We start from the raw sequence: 13,744 nt of genomic DNA, 5'->3' as shown, positions 1-13,744 counted from the left end.
CAGGTGTTCCAAACCACTCGGTTCAGGTAGTCCTCCCTGTGCTGCAGGTGCTAATGAGGTGGTTTGTCCCGCTCCGCCTACGCCCACACCTCCTTGGCACTTGGCTAGGATTTAAAACCAAGATGTCTTAAAAAGTCCCATTCCGGGCGATTCCGGGCAAGAGCAGCTCTGCGCCGCCTCACTGTGCGGCGCACGCGCGGTTTGTCTTACTCAGCTGACTCCCGCACCTCCCTGGCGCTCAGCTGGAACTTAAACCCCTGTGTCTTAAAGGGTCCCTCTCTGTGCGCGCGGTTCCGGGAAGTGCCGCTCCACACTGCGGATATATGGTCTCTGGCTGGCGGGCGCAGGCAGCCTTTGCCCTTTGAACGGATATATAACTTTATCCCCCAGTACTCCAGGGAGAGGATTACTTTCTCCCACTGCAAACTGTGCCTCTGAACTAGTTACTGAGCCTGGGACTGGCTCCCCTCCTCCCCAGGTGCGCAAACAGGGCAGCCGGCCCCAGCCGGGAGAAAGCCCCACAGTTAGAGATTGGATCTTTCTCTGTCCTGGTTGGTAGTTTTCCTCTTGTCCAGATACAGTCCTACGCTCCTCCAGCCTCTCTTTCTCTTCCTTTTGTCTCTCTGCAGAAGGGGATCCCTCCTCTCCATTCCTCCACTGCCGGTTTTCTCTCTCCAGTTCTCAGTCATGAACCTATGGCCCACCAGTTTGTCCCAGTGGGTCCCTGGAGGCGTCTCTGTCACTTTGCTGCCTGGACTCTTGGAGTTCAAAGTTCCTTTGGCCTCAACACTGCTGTGTTTGCAAGAGGAGGGACCTTCATATCCCCCTACTTCTCCGCCATGTTGGATCCCTCTGGCACTCAAGCTCTTATCCCAAGTATTTGAGTTCTAACCCCAGAGGGCTGAATCAACAAGTAAGTCTGTTTTCTTTATTACAGTTATTACAAAGTCTTTCAGAACAGAAGCTGTATCTTAACATCTGAGTCCCTTACATCCTTTAGCATGATGCCTTGCCAGATGGTCAGTGTCTGTAGAGTAACAGATATCTTGCTTCCATGCATGGCAAGGGAGGTTACACTAAATGCATTCTACCATCCTGGCTACCTCTAAGAGTCTACAGATTTTTGGAAAAGTACTTGAAGTGTTGATATGTGCTTACTAAAAAAGTTATACATGTCAAACCCCAGCATACGAGAAATTGAAAGGGAATAACAGTGGAAGTTTACATGGGGCATATGTTCTTGCTTCAGTAGGTGGTACCCATCTGAGCATGAACACTGAGCAGGAGAGCCTGTAGGTGGTGCCTCCTTTGTGTTCTGGAAAAGAGCTTTGACTTAATGGGCAGATCAGCCTGAAAGCTCTGTACTGTATACTACGGAAGAGATAACTTTAAGCAGATATAGTTTTGAGTAAATGTACAATCTGATTACTCTTTCATCAAGTAGGAATTACATTTGGCTATGTATAGTAGAAACCCCAAACAATAGTGGCTTAAGTCAGACAATAGTTTATTTTTCTTTCATAAAACAAAAGATCTGGAGGAAGGTAGGGATGGTACAGAAGCCCAAGGATATCAAGTTTCTAAGATTCTTGCGGTTCCTCATAGTGTTTCCTTTGTGGTCAAATGCAAGTGGCTGCTGTGGCACCTGCCATCATGCCTGCGCTTGAAGATGAATGAGGGAGAAATTAAAAAGAGCACAAACGGCAAAAAAGGCATTCCAGCTGAGTCTGTACCTTCCTTTTTTATGTTTTTTTTTCTTTCCTGCCTTCAAACACCTACTTATATCTCCTTGTCCAGAACCTTGACATATGGATACCTCTGTCCACGTATACAATATCTGCAATGGAATCTGGGAAATTTAGTTTTTATTAGCTGGGCACTTTGCCCTCGTTGTCCAATAAAATAAATATTCTGTCAGTAAGGAACAATGGGAGAATTAATGGACGTTTGATAAATATCTAGCAGTCTTGCCATACTATCCATTAAAAAAACCTCAGAAGGGTCCCATGGAACCATGGTTATGTTAAAGAATACTGCATTTTGATGGGTCTTCTGACGAGTTAGTTGCACGATACAATCTGAAGTAGCTTTATGAGTTTATTTTTTGATAGGGATATTTAAGAGTTCTCTGAAATGTTGGATATTACATGGAAGGCACCCTGGAGTTGGTTCAAACTTTGGCTTCACCACAATTCACTGTGAGCTACTTTGAGGTTCAGTTGAATTACATGTAAAAGGAGATAGGACAAACTGAATTTTAAATTTATATGCAAAAGCAAATGATTTAAATAAACAAGACATTCCTAAAGAAGTACAGGGTGGAAGAACTTCCTTATCAGAAATTAAAAATTTATTATAAAATTCTATTTCTTCAGATGGTCTGGGATTAGGTGCAAAGCTACATAGGTCGACCAATGAAATAGCGAAAAGAGCCCAGAAACAGACCAACACAAAAATGGAAATTTTATTTATGACTGAAATGACACTGAAAATTGATTAGAAAAATATATACTTTTCAATACATGGCACTGGAACAATTGGTTATCTAATGTGAAAAGATGAAATTGGAACCCTATCTCATACCACATATAAAAAAAATCAAATCTACATGGGTTAAGACTTATACATACAAGGCAAAATGTATAAAGTTGAGCAGAAATAGTAAGTTTCCAATGTGTTTCCACTTGAGTAAAGCACAAAACCATGCAAAACCACGTAATATATTTATTAATAATATAAATATGGTTAAGTATAAATAAAAGTAAGGCAAAGATGAAGAGAAAATTTAGGATTGCATTTCCTCTTAGGGGAAATGAAAGGGGACATAGAAGACCTAAACATTCTTGTTCTTAAATTGGGTGGTGTCTACAAAGAAGCTTTGTATATCATTATTTCTTTTGCCTTACACATTTTTTTAAAAATTTTTTTAACGTTTATTTATTTTTGAGACAGAGAGAGACAGAGCATGAACGGGGGAGGGGCAGAGAGAGAGGGAGACACAGAATGGGAAGCAGGCTCCAGGCTCTGAGCCATCAGCCCAGAGCCTGACCTGGGGCTCGAACTCGCGGACCGCGAGACTGTGACCTGAGCTGCAGTCGGACGCTTAACCGACTGAGCCACCCAGGCGCCCCACCTTACACATTTTTATAAGGATTCTTTTGTACCTACATATGACTTTGAAAAGATTTAAAATGCAGATAGGGAAGATAATAATCTCATTGGATTATTATGAATATTAAACATGAAGTATTTGAAAAAGCATTTGATAAATGTACGTTATTTTTGTCCACTACACTGTGTACTTCTTGAGGGCAGAATTATTTATTATTCATCTTTGTATCCTTAGCACAGTGTCTGAAATACAGTATGAACCTAACAAACATTTTTTGAATGAATGAATGAATGAGTGAATAAATGAATGAGAAAGCCATTTTAGTGTTAGCATGTATTTATACCGATTTTTAATGTTGGTATTATTAAAACTAAGCTTCCTTCTAACATTTATTAACAAACATATCACTTTATGCACTCATTTACTCATTTATTAATGTATTCATTCTTCAAATATCTAATAAGGCCTACCGTGTTCTAGATGCCATGCAGGTTGTTGGCATAACTGAGATGAGTTACCCATATTTCCTATTTCCAGCAAGCTCACAGTCTAGTGGAAGAGGCAAACAGGTAGTTAGGCAATAATTATTGCTTCTGCAAACCATTACTAGTAGTGATAAGACTATCACTACTAGGTATAATACAGGATGCTTATTTTCCTGTTGACTTTTTCTTCTTTTTAGATAATGAGGACATTTTCAAAGTGTATCTTGATCAGTGGTAAATCAACTTACTTAGCTCTATTTCACAGGCATTCTAGAGAAATGAGATTTTATTATCTCACATGAACTGGAAGCTGAGGTGTAGGCATGCTTTTGCCTTTAAATTGAGTACAGTTTAGACTGGAAATCAGATATGAATAGGAAAAGGATCTACTTAATCAGTACCTGCGAGGACCCTAGTGACAGAGAGAAGTGCTTTAAGTACAGAGAGTTTGTATTTGACAGATTTCAGCACCTGGCTGGTGACATAACAGCCAATGCCAATATGGGAGTTGATAGCTGTGGGGGATATGAATGCAGCCAAGATGAAGTCCACAAAAAGGAGTGAGGAAGATTGAAACTTCAGCTGGGTTGACACTAGGGTGATTACATTAAACAAGACAGACAAGTGTTGAGGACAGGATTTCCCAAATTGTATTCCTTGGAATGTCATTCCTTCAAAGATGCTTTATAAAAAAAGGAATAGAAATACATTTGGGAAATGCTGATCCTCTCCTTAGATTCACAATGCAGAGTATCATATTGAAGCCCCCATGAAACCACTTCAACTTTGTTTAGAAGATGACAAAATGATGTGAAGACACTGTTCAATTTTTGATGTATCTGTCCTTTCTATTTTTAATTATGTCTTATTTTCCCAACAATAAATTCTTGAGTGCCTACTGTAAGGCAATTTAATTGACTATTAAATTAATTGTAATTTGGGAGAAGGTAAAAGAATTTTAAATGAAAGAAAAAATATGATACTGGGTTATTGTCTCTGGGGTGACAGCACGAAGTATGTATAGCAACCTTAAATTAAAATGTCTTGGGGGTGCCCAGCTGGCTTGGTTGGTTGAGCATGCAACTCTTGACCTTGGGGTTGTAGGTTCGAGCCCCAGGTTGGGTGTAGAGATTGCTTTAAAACACACACACACACACACACACACACACACACACACACACACACACAATCTTAAAAAAAAAAAAAAAAAGTCTTGAATATCTGCTAGAGAAACACTATAACACCTAGTGACAGTTCCTGAAAGTGCAGACACATCCCATAGATAGTTTTCGGTCCCTTCCCCAAATGGAGATAATGGCCCTCCTCACACAAACTGAGATCCTTAAAAAGTAAATGAAGGTTGGGTGGGCCATGAAATAAAAACAAAATTATTGCAAAAGTAATATATGTTGATTATAGAAAACATAAGATATACAATTACAAAAGAAAAATAAAAAGAAACCAAGTGTGTGTGTGTTTGTGTGTGTGTGTGTGTATGTATGCTCACATTTTCTGTGTATTCATATATACTATAAATGTTTTATAGTGTAAATTGTACTATAATTAGTAATTGCAATAAACGTTCTTTTATAACCATATTTCATGTAATAATTCTAGACTATAAATCTAGGTGCTTACAGTTTATTGCATAATATTCTATTATATGGTACATTATAATAATTTAACCTTTTCCTAATGATGAACATTTAGGTTGTTTAAAAATTCTCATGATTATAAATAACACTACAATGAACATCTTTTGTATTCTTGACATTTATTTCTTCAAAATAAATTCTTAAGAAATGGAAATGCTGGCCTTTAAGATCTACACATGTAAATTTTAAAATTTTCTCTCAAAAAGTTTTTACCAGTTTACATTCTCACCTGTAGTGTTATGAATGCCTTTCTTGCCATACCTTCACATACTGACCAGTTACACATAGAACACTGAATTTTATGCATAAAACTAATGTGCCAATATGAAGACAAAAATATTTCCTTGTTTTAAGTTGCATTTCTTTGATCAATTTCTGTGTTAGAACCTCTTTTCCTGATGTTTACTGCTGGCTGTTTCCTTTTCTTTTCCTACTCAGCTTGTTTTTTTTCTATTGGGGGCTGCCTTCTTACTGGTACACCATCAGATTGCTTTGCCTATGTTTTTGTGTGTTGGTTGTTTTCAACTTTTTATTTTGAGCTAATTTTGGACTTACAAATTTATAAAAATGGCACAAAGTGTTCCTGTATACCCTTTACTAGTTTCCTCTAATATGTTAATCTTATATAACCATAGTACAATCTACAAAAGCAGGAAGTTAACGTTGGCACAACACTATAAACTAAACTACAGACTTTGAGTTTCATCAGTTTTTCCACTAATTTCCTTTTTCTGTTCCAGCATGCAATCCAGGATCCCACATTGCGTTTAGCTGATATTTCTCTTTAATCTTCTCCAATCTGTAACTGTTCCACAATCTTTCTTTGTTTTTCATAACCATGATACTTTTAGAGAACTGATCAGTTATTTCATAGAATGTCCCTCAATTTGGGTTTGTCACATGTAGTCCTCAAGATGGAATGAGGTTAGGGGCACCTGGGTGGCTCATTTGGTTAAGGTCCTACTTTGGCTCAAGTCATGATCTCCTGATTCGCAAGGTGGAGCCCCACATCGGGCTCTCTGCTGTCAGCACGAAGCTGCTTTAGATCCTCTGTCCCCCTCTCTCTCTGCACCTCCCCCGCTTGTTCTTGCGCTTTCTCTCTCACACAAAAATAAATAAGCATTAAAAAAAAAAAAAGATGGAATGAGGTTATGCATTTTGGGCAAAAATACCACAAAAGTGATGTTCTGCCACTCGGTGCATCTTATCAAGTGGTTCATGATGTTGATATATTATTGCTGGTGATGTCATCACTTGGTTAAGGTGGTGTCTTCTGGGTTTCTATAAAGTTTCTATCTTTCTCTTTCTAGCTAATATCTGTCTTAGGTGAGATACTTTGAGGCCAGGCAAATCTAGTTTCTCCTCAACTAATTAAGTTCTTGCTTCAAATTGAATAAATTGAAACTGAAAATTGTGTATGATAAATTATAGATGGGGTTGTTATAAGACAGACATTTAGGATGGCAATCACTGGGCCCATTCTCAAACAAAAGTCTTTGGTTCTACATTTTAATAAATGGGTGAGTAAATATTTTATATCATGTTTTATATAAAACATATAAAACATTTATATGTTTTAACAAAATAAAATATTCAAAGTATTTATTATCTTTTAATGATTTCATACTTTCACTGATTTCTTTCAATTAACAACTTAATACTGGCCCTGATTACATTTGATAAGAAGGCTCCTACTGTAGAAGGAATTCTATGCAATATTACTCAATTGAAACCTTAAATCTGTAGAAGATAATTTGAAGAAATATTAAATGCTAAAAGAATTGTGGCCTTGTGTTTCTTTATAATAGATCAAATAAAATCTTATGAGTGTTGACATTGCAATATTCTCTTTTTGCATATCTCCTATCCCTGAAGAGACATAATAACTTCAGAGATATAGTTCAATTGTCCTGGAGAAAACTAGACTGTGTTTGAATTCTAAGATTGCCTCTTACTAGCCATATGACCTTGGACAAATCAAGTCACCTCTCTAAGTCACCTGTCTCACAGGGCCATTGTAAAAATCAACTCATAGAACACTGGCCAAAGGGGTTTGCAAACCATAAAGCAATAAACATATGCCAAGGATTATTAATACTATAATCTTTTATTAGCTCTTTTTTTTATTAGCTCTTAAGACCATTCTTGGAGGTATAAGTGTTGGTTACTGTGATGTCAATTTTGTTTCTAGGGAATAAAGAAGTATTACGAAGCACATGGCATGTGCTATAATATTTTTTGTTTTTGTAATATACAGTATTGCATTTGATTCATTTCTATATTATTTTCTTGGTACAACTTCCTACCACACTTTGACAAACAAGGAATGAGCTGCTTATCTATAAAGATTTATAGTGTAGGGATTCTATAGTCTTGGGAAGATGTCATTGGCAGTGCAAATAGCAAGGTTAACATGGTTGTTTACGAAATAAATACAAACTTCAGTTAGTATTTCATCTTGAAAACCGGTTTAAGCACTTTTTAGATAACCTCTTATAATTGAAGTCCTTTTATAAGCTTGGCCTTTATGTTGAGTTTTGTCAAATTCAAGGTCAGGCAGAAATTCTAACATTAATCGGTTCAAAATTGTGGCCATTGTCTTCTCATGAAATATACTAGCTGCTGCTTGCTTTTCTATCATCTTCCCTTTTCTTCTTATATCTCATATGTATAGTTTTTTTTTTTAATAATTTCATTAAGTTGAATTAGTCACAGTGGAACAGAAGTTCTTGCCTTTTGGTTTAGTGAATACCTTCTGACTTATTACACCCACAGTCAAAAGCAGTTCATTCTGATTTGATAAATGCATTGAAAGCATCTGAAATTGTTTCATCCTTTTTCTTTCTTGCCTTTTCATCTTTTGGTGCAATCAAATGAAATATCCTCTAGGTTTCCTAATCGAAGCTGTCTGCTCTGGCCTGGTGTTAAAAATGTGTGTTTCAATAAGTGTTCCTGTGTGACAGTAAGTTCCCCAATCTTGAAAGTATGTTATATTAAAGCTTTAAAACAGAACACCTTAAATCAATTTCTAATGTTTTCAAGTTGTGCATTTGTTATTAAATCAGTATGTGAATATTTCATACATATGTGCAATATATTATACATATTACACATATTACTAAATATAATTATATAGTTGAGTGAGAGAAATATTGTTTATTAGTTGTTTTGTTAAGTAGGGCACAGGCATCCATGGTAACTTCTATGCTTGCATTTTTTCCATCCATGATTTTAATGCTAGTACACATTCATGGAATTATGGTCTAAAACATCATGTGAGTTTTAAGATTTTTTTCACAGTCTATCATCAAGAGCATGAGAGCACTAACTTGACATTGCTCGCTTACTAGATCACTAGTTAATAGTTAACTTGAAGGACACACACATTTAGAGTTAATATTTGATGTAGGATTTTTATTTTCTCTGTGGAATTGTCCTGCATGAGGTCATCTTCAATACACCATGCTTTCATTGTCATAATTACTTTTTGTTTTGTTCTCAAGAAGGTTTGTACCACATTTGCTGTGATTTCTCTCTTTTCTCTTAAAATAAAAACTCCTTTTATCATAATGTCATAGTGATATCTTCTGTGATGCCTTTTTTATATTATGCAGCCACTAAAAAGGAGAATTACACATTGCTGAAATGTATATGGTAGTACAAAATGCCACTTGGGCCCCCCAATAACTTGTTGAGAATGTGATGACAGGACAATGATTGAAATCATGTAGCAGTTGTTTTCATACTTTAACAAAAATGAGAAAGAGCTGGTTTAAAGGTGTGGTGGCACTTTCAGAAGACATGCACCTATCATCAGACAGTGGAGTGACAGACAGGCTAGTGAGGAGTTGAAATATCATCCAGGTATTCTAGGCCTCTGCTAACATAACTTGGTGCTGAAATTATATGAGTTCCTGAATGCTTCCCAGGAGTTCTTTATCGAAATCTCTGCTGAGGAATCAACAGGATGGATTATTCTTGCTTGGATTCATTTCAAGAGCTTGATTTTAGGAAGAAGCATTGTCTATTTCTTGTATCTGTTACTACTTATACACAAAGGCAATAGTTAACCACAAATTATTATATGGAAGGTTTTTTTTTTATTGTAAATTAAGCTCAGCTGTTTAAAAATGGTTTAAAGATTCTTTAAATTTTGGAGTTGATAAAATATTCCTGCCATGTTCAGTCAGATATTATTTTAATGTATGATTTAATAGAAATGACTTATTAAAACTTTGATTTAATTGATTCATTAAATGTAGCATCTACTGTGTATCAGGTTTTGTGCTAAGTGCTGGGGATACAGAGATGGGTAAGACCTGACTTTTATGTGAGTCTTGTCCTTAAGAAATGTAGTGGGGTTGGGATGGAATTTGGCTTTTATGCAGAGAGGCAAAAGTGGTGGAACATCTCCACATCTGTATAATGTATGTTCTTTGTTCCTTGGCATTTAAACTACTAGATTATAGACGATAGGCTCTTCTATTAAGCAATTAGAACTTGTGGTTGCAAAAATGTGACATGGTCAAATTGGTCTGTGGCAGTGATATTGTAAAAACCCAAGAAGATGGGGACATCTCCTGTGTTTCAACTGGAAATGGTGACTCATATCATTTTGCACATGGGGCCAAAGACCAAAGAATACTCTTTTACTGGCTTTATCAGGCCCCTGAAACCTAAGTGCTTAGTATTTTGAACATACTGTGAAGGGCTAAGAAAGAAACACCAAGGAAGATATTCATCTCCTCCATCCATCTTGAAATTCTATTATATCTTATTCTCTTGTCTGTGCCGTACATCTTTTTTTCCCCCTCTCCCATCTTGCTAAGCTCATCCATTCTTTGGATAGACTTAGATATCTTAGCCTCAAGGAAACCCAGGTACCTCAGGCTATGTTAGGGCCTTCTGTTGTGTGTGCATATACCACCTTGGCTTTTTGTCTTGTTTTGTTTTGGTTTTTTTAGCTCAGTTATCACAATCATTGCCTAAATGATCATTTATGTCATTTGTTTAATGTCTACTTTCACCATTAGGCTCTAGTGGATTGGTAACATTGGCAACTGAAGTTTTGGGAATTTGTAATTATTTCTCAGTAGAAAGACTTAAGGGATAAATGAAATAAAAGGCATTGGTTTTTATATTTTTATGAAGGAAGAAAGGTATGAAAATGTAGCCATGATGTTGATTCCATAGAGTGGGGAAATATGTTTATAAAATAATGAAATGGCTGAATAAAGAGCTACAAAAACATGAAGTATAGGTACTTTTTAATTGTAACTTTAGTTTTTAAAAGACAATTAGGTTAAATTCTTGAACTGTGGATTGACCATTAAGGGTAGCTATGTGAGATTTGATATTCAAAACTCTCCTTTAATCCCATATTATAAAAAAGATTTTCTTGTTAAGGGAGTATATCAAGGAAAGATTGCCACTCTGATTATAACTGTTTAAAGTCAGATTCCCTGGAAAGAAAATTCTGAGATCAGCATGCAGAAAGTTTACTGGGGAGTATTCTTGGGTTAACACCTGTAGGAGAGTGAAGAATGCAGGAGGGGAAGAGGGAAAATGAAAGCTCTGATGTCGAAAACAGACTGCAGCTGACCCTACAGGAGTTCTGGATCTCAAATGGCTGTGAACAAAGGGGATGGGACTTTATACCTTCTTTGATTAGTCAGTGAACCCAAGCTGAAGTCCAATCCTTGTGCCACTCAGGTCTATTTGCCTTGTGTAAGTTCTAGAGATAGCATTTTCAGGGTTTTGGTGGGCCTCTCTTCATGGGTGGATACTTTGAAGAAGAAAGTGGGATGAACCACAGCTCCCACTGTTGCAGCTGGACAAGGGCCAGTTCATGGTGGGCAGTCCTGACAGCAAGGTTACCATTGCCCTATGGTCAGGCATTCCATTTCTACCAAGGCCCCGTAGCATGCTAAGAGCTGTTTTTATGCTAAGAGCTGTTTTTTGTTGTTGTTGTTGTTGCTATTGTTATTGTTTGTTTGTTTTGTTTGTTTTTTGGAAAGATGTCTGATTTTTCACTCCTGATAGGGTGGCTTTGCTTCAGAATCCTAGGATCCTCATACTGGAGTTTCTCATAGACTCCACAGAGCATCTCCCTCACTCCCAGATACCTGTAAACCCACAAGGTCTGTTGTGTCCTCTGGCCTCAGTGGTAAGACTGCTTGTACCATGACCTAGATCTGCGGCACAGCCTTTTGCAGCTCTGGGATGCCCTCAAAGCTGGCAACCTTTCATGTTTCCTGGCATAGGGGTCAGAACAATAGTGCAAGAGTGGATTATGCTTTTCAGGCCTTCAAATACGCCTTCTGGGCATTTTGCCTTTCTTATCTTTACTCACCTGAAGGTTTTGTTTATTACTAAAGCTTCCAACACACTGCTGATTGTCAACATCCAGTCCTATTTACTTATCACTGGTATGGTGGACCAAATGTGATGTTTTGCAGCTGTGCCCAGGTGATCTGGGTCCCTTTAGATCACTTTATGATTAGGGTGAGAGAGTTAGCACAGCCCTGGGGCACGACTGTGAATGTTCATTGTTGTGAGAACTCTTTCTTTTTCTTCCTTTCTCTTTCTTTCTTTCTTTCTTTCTTTCTTTCTTTCTTTCTTTCTTTCTTTCTTTTTTAACATTTATTTATTTTTGAGAGACAGAGAGAGAAAAAGCACAAGCAGGGAAGGGGCAGAGAGAAAGGGAGACACAGAATCCGGAACAGGCTCCAAGCTCTGCCTGTCAGCACAGAGCTGGATGGCGGGACTTGAACCCATGAACTGTGAGATCACAACCTGAGCTGAAGTTAGGTGCTTAACGAACTGAGCCACCCACGTGCCCCAGAACCGTTCCTGACAGAGATGGAAAGAATGCATAAGCCAGATCAGTGGCTGCATACCTTGTACCTGAGGCTGTGCTAATGTGCTTTAGCAAAGATACATATCTGGCACAGTAACTACAATTGAGATTGCTTGGTTCAGTTTGTGGTAGTCTACTGTTTGATCCTCTGGGATCTATCTGCTTTTGCAGGGACCAGACTTGCAAATTAAATAGAGATATGGTAGGGGACCCTCCACCCCGACCTTAAGTCTTTTAGGTCTTTAAGGGTGGCACCAACTTCCACCAGTTCCCTCAGGATGTAATGTTGAAGTCTATTTTGGTTTACTATTTTGTCTGGCCAAGAAACCAATGTTGGGGATGCACCAACTACCAAGAAAGTTTCTTACAATTAGAGGACCTTTTGGTGGGTCCGTGAACTCAGTAGATCTTCTGAGTTGGACCTTTCCTTTCCTTTCCTTTCCTTTCCTTTCCTTTCCTTGTGATGTAAATACCCTAAGTACTTAAGGACAATTGGACCTGCCAAATGGTTTTATATGCTTGGCAAATATGAGGCACTAAAGAATTGTTTGTTGCATAAATAGATGAACAAATGATTAAGTGCCTGCTGCATACCTGTGGTCTGTTGTGCCCCTAACCACAATGATTGGTGGAGAGCTGAAATTAGATTCAGAAATCATCCAAATAGAGTTATTTGATTTTCAACTCTTCCCTGAGTTAGAATGAAAACATGGAAAGGAAAGTGACTTTGGACTCATTAGTCCTAGTTACATGCTTTGACTGTGTTATTCACAAGTTGTGGGAACTGGGCAAACAGCTTGACTTTCATGAGTTTTGGTCCTTTTATACATATATTCAATATAATAATCCTGTCTTCACAGTTTCTTATGAGAGTGAAGCTGAAACATTAGCAGCTAAAACTTTGACAGCTATAAAACATTATGTAGACATCGGGTATTTATTATTATTATTATTATTATTATTATTATTATTATTACTACTACTACTAGCAGAATTAGTAGTTCCTTTGCCAGTCATCAGAAGAAGCAGGATTGTGTTGGGGAGCACTATAATAGATAAAACTGGAAGAAGAAAATGAGCTGGGAGTTTGCAGAAGTAACTACAAACTGTGAATCATAAAATATCAGCATGCAAATGTATATTCCTGGCAGATGGTTTCGAGGCCATTTGTTATGTGTTAAGCTCTGTACTAGTGATAAAATAAAAGATGACCAAATTCCTGATTATTTGGTTAAACACATAGTTGTAATATTTATCTCTGTGTTAGATTGAAATCTTTCACAGTATTTTCTTTTAGGTCTTCTTTATTATTCTGAACTTCTGTTTCTCTCAAGCATCATATATGAGGCCTATTGTCCAAAGGGTGTTTATCTGGTGTGGATTTTTATCAATCTCATTTAATTATTCAGAGATGAGTGTCCCATGCCTATGTTATGGTACATTATTTCTTTAAACCACACTATTAAGGTTATGGATTTGGGTATCACTGAACATAAAACACCTTCACTGGGGAGGAACTGTTTTATATCCTTGCACAAAGACCTTATGCCATGCAGTAGCAAGTAACAATAAAAATCATTGTTCCAAAAATACTTTTTTTGACCCTGAAGCATAGATGATCTTTGAATGGTCA

At 37.3% G+C, this 13,744-nt stretch overlaps 1 long non-coding RNA gene across 1 annotated transcript in view; it reads left to right on the top strand.

Annotated features, from left to right (window-relative positions):
• The window catches only part of LOC122227751, a 64,245-nt gene that overhangs the window by 24,490 nt on the left and 26,011 nt on the right, over positions 1-13,744 (top strand). The window contains exon 2 of the long non-coding RNA XR_006206211.1: positions 630-913. This is a non-coding gene — a long non-coding RNA (uncharacterized LOC122227751). The remainder of the gene's footprint in view (positions 1-629; positions 914-13,744) is intronic.

Source organism: Panthera leo, chromosome C1 (genome assembly GCF_018350215.1).
Source record: "Panthera leo isolate Ple1 chromosome C1, P.leo_Ple1_pat1.1, whole genome shotgun sequence".
NCBI classification, from domain to species: Eukaryota; Metazoa; Chordata; class Mammalia; order Carnivora; family Felidae; genus Panthera; species Panthera leo.
This window is presented reverse-complemented; position numbering and strand designations above follow the sequence as displayed.